This window comes from Myotis davidii, unplaced genomic scaffold (genome assembly GCF_000327345.1).
Source record: "Myotis davidii unplaced genomic scaffold, ASM32734v1 scaffold181, whole genome shotgun sequence".
Lineage (NCBI taxonomy): Eukaryota > Metazoa > Chordata > Mammalia > Chiroptera > Vespertilionidae > Myotis > Myotis davidii.
The window spans coordinates 2,491,862-2,495,552 of NW_006291504.1; the positions used below are offsets into that span (position 1 = coordinate 2,491,862).

General features: G+C 58.1%; 1 protein-coding gene across 2 annotated transcripts in view; it reads left to right on the forward strand.

The window, feature by feature from the left end:
• CBLN1 (cerebellin 1 precursor) overlaps positions 1–3,691 on the forward strand; it is a 31,338-nt gene that overhangs the window by 23,857 nt on the left and 3,790 nt on the right. The gene's annotated exons all lie outside the window — the stretch shown is intronic.

Sequence of the window (3,691 nt, forward strand, 5' to 3'; positions counted from 1 at the left end):
ACAAGGCTGCACTTGAGGCAGCAGGTAGAGGGTGTGACAGCCACAGCAGAGACGCATTATCTGCCACCTTGTAGGCCGGAATCTCTCTAATGCATTAGGAGCGTCAGGCAGACGGTTTATAACACTTCGCGGGTCCTTCAAGAGCCTGGAAAGCCTTCGCCAGGCACACCCCGCCGTCTTCCATCGCGGGAATGGCCTCACTCAATCCTTCGGTTTTTCAGACACTCTCATATTTTCATTTGTTTCCATCAATCAATGAATCGTGAGGAATTTTGGGTACCTAGCCACGAAGAAATAATATTTTCGCCTTTCGAGGGGCCAAAAAAACAACAACAAGAAACTAAAAGAAAAATAATCAATTCCAACAAAAAGGAAAAATTAAAAAGAAAAGCTCTCTTTTTTTGCTTTTACAAAGTAAAGAAACCCTTTCGAATAGAACGTTACATTGCTTAGTTGTGGACACTGATCTGGTTCTGCCTTGGGAAGTGCGTTCGGACTCCGAAGCGAACGCTCACTGTGGCGAGTGTCTGATCTCATGTGTAGCTGAGGTCTGGATGCTCCAGAAAGACCCAGATGCACAAACACCGGCAGCTCTGGCGACTGCAAGGGTCTCCATCACCACCTTCAGGGGGGACCCTCTGTAGTGGCCTGCGTGTGAGCAGGACTACAGCCGACTCGCTGTGTCTGCCTGCCCGGCGCCCCTTCTCTTCGGTCCCTCTGCACGACTCCCCAAGTCTGGACGGTGCGCAGCCAACACCAGACCCCGGTCCAGAGGAAGACGCCTGGACCCAAGCCCAGTCGGCAGGACTTGCTCAGAGAGGGACGAGAGCCTCAGGCCGCCCTGTGAGAACTCCCCTAAGACCTTTTTATTTTCCTTAATCCTCACCGAGAATATTTTCCCATTGATTTTTAGAGAGAGTGGAAGGGAGGGGGAGAGACACAGAGAGAGACCCATTGATTGGATGCCTCCTGCACATGCCCTTGACCGGAATTGAACCCGGGACCCTTCCGTCCGCGGGCTGACGCTCTATCCACTGAGCCAAACCGGCCAGGGCCACCCTGAGGCTCTTGCTACAAATACTGAGGGGAAAAATCACCTTCCTGTTTTCTCACTAGGAATGAGCCAGTAGTAGCTTCTAGGAGCCATCCGATGGAAACCACTTGCTTAAAAATAAAGCCAAAACCCGAACACAGACCCTATAACCTTGGGTGGGGGATCTGGCCATACCTTCCCTGGCAAGACTCCGCCCAAGTGGAGTCCTTAATAAGCCCGTCTGAACTGGTCTCGTCACTTGCAGCTCAAAGAACCCCGAGTCAACATGTCAACACGGAACATGAACAGGACTGCTTTAGGGTTTCTAAGGATGTTCCTCCTCGCGTACCTCATCTCGCTGACACCTCCCCGTCCAGGAGAGCGTGCATCCGTCCGCATTAGGCCGGCATTTGTTATTGTCTGAACACCTCCCGCGCGGAGGAGCGGTGACGCATGCCAAGGGGTGAGAACCTGAATGTGGTGGCCGGGACGCCTCCCCTCCATGGGGAAAAGCGGAGACTACGGATCTCAGGGCGCCCACTAGACACCCCCGAGTGAAAGAACGTGCGGAGTCCCGGAGGGCCAGGAGGCGAGCCTGGAGGATAAGCCAGACGGCTCTTCAAAGGGCCCAGGTCAGGGAGGATGAGCCTCAGACAGGAGGCGCTCTGACAGTGGCTCAAACCACAGGACACAGATGCCTGCGGTCCTGTTAGATGTGCGGGGTCCCTAGGTGGGCGCAGCTGCTGCCACTGGCACAGGAAAGGAAGGAGGGGGCAGGGAGGCGACCAAGCTGGCCAGGTCACCCCGCCTGCGGGACATGGAGCAGAGACCGTGCAAGGCCGAGACTGGAAATGGGGGATGAAGGACACAGGTATGGGGACGGCAGTTCCGGCGTGGGCACTGCCCTCCAGAGCCTCATGTGAAGGGCAGAGGAGGGGGCTGGCCACCATCTCCCCTGGGGAGCCTCGGGCCTGCAGGGGAGCCCCGGGAAAACGGGCCTTTCCCCGCCAGGGGGCGGCGCTGCTCACTATTGGCAAAGACAGGCTGTGCAGAACCAGAGAGCACTGCCGCTACCTGGTGCTTCTCCAGGGACCCGCCGGTGGCAGGTGCGTGCAGTCTCATTATGGAGCCTTCACCTCTCAAATTAGCTCGTGCTCTCACATGAGGTGTCAGCGCGGCTGGCAAGGGCTTGCTCTCTAAGAGAAGAGCTGGAAAATATTTTCCTGTCGTTTTAACTTAACATGAAATTCCTGCCAGCGCCCTGGCCCTTCCCTTTGTCCTGGCGGAGCCCAGTGACCGCTGCAGGCCTCCGAAGGGAGGAGGGGTGAGAGATGACCCCCCCTCCCCTCGTAATTCTTTAAGACCTGTCAGAGTGGCCAGGTGACAAAAGAGATTGAGAGCAGAAAGGCGTGGCTGTTGGCGATTCCGGGGCGGGCCTCCTGGCTTGGGGGAGAGCGTACCCTAGGGGGCAGCAGAGGAGGTGCAGTCACCCCCCCAGGTCCCCACCTGGCCTCTGGCCGCTGCCAGTTGCCGGGCTGCTCTGGCTCCTGGCTCCGCTGAACACGCAGGTTCAAGGTCGCCCGGCCTGCCCACCGTGACCAGACCAGAGCGCCACGTGCCCAGGTGCACAGCATCCCAGCTCGCCTCTGCCTGGGGGCGGGACCCGCGCTCTTGCTTTGGACTTGACCCTCCTGCCTCCGCCACCCAGTTAGCGGCCTGCGTTCACCCTTCCAGGTCTCGGTGTTCCCGCACCCCGGCTGCCTCTTCCCCCTCCGCAGCTCCTCTCTCCTTCCACTCAGCAAAGCTGTATTCTTACATTCAGGTTTGTGGCGTATGTGCGCGTGCGTGTGTGTGTGTGTGTGTGTGCGCGCGCGCGCATGTGTGTGTAAAGTTCCAAGTCAATGACGCGTACATTCATTTAGGGTCAAAATGACCCTTGAAAAAGCGCCTATAAATGACAAGATGCTGGGTCTGCACCGAAGGCAATGCTGCGCAGCCCGTGGACGAGCCTCGCAGGAAATAAAAAGTGAGGATGCGAAGTAGACTTTTTTACCGCAAGAGGACACGGGACCCAGGAAACGCCTGCGGGCGACGCCAGTGCGCTCGCTCCTGCCCCGAGCACTGAACGGCAGGAGGCATGGGGCAAGGCCTCTGATCTCGCTCACCACCGCGTCCCCCGCGCCTGCCCCGGGGCCTGGCACCGGTGCCTGTTCACTGATCCGGCCTTAATAAACGCACTAACGAAGGAACGAACGCACGCTTGATCTCCATGGCCCGCAGGGCAGGCTCTTCCAGTGGCGGGCAAGGGCGGCAGGTCCAGTTCCAACCTCCGTGGCCACGGGCCTGGGAAGGTGAGCTGGGAGACACAGGCCTCGAGTCCCAAGTCCGGTCCCAGCTGGCTCCGGGCGGCAGCACGTGCACCTCCCAGGCCACCGCGCTCTTTATTATTTCCTTTTCGCTCAATCTCTCCATACCTTCCCCAACACTCCAACACCAGAGCTGTCAGTCTGCTCTCTTTGAGTCTGTCCCTATTTTGCTTATTTGTCAAGTTTGTTAAAAAAAACGCCGCACCTCCCCTGCGATTCTACTCCCTACTCAGGACGCGCGCGCCTCCTACCTGCGGACGGAAGAGGGAGGCGGGCGGCAGGGCTGAGCGGG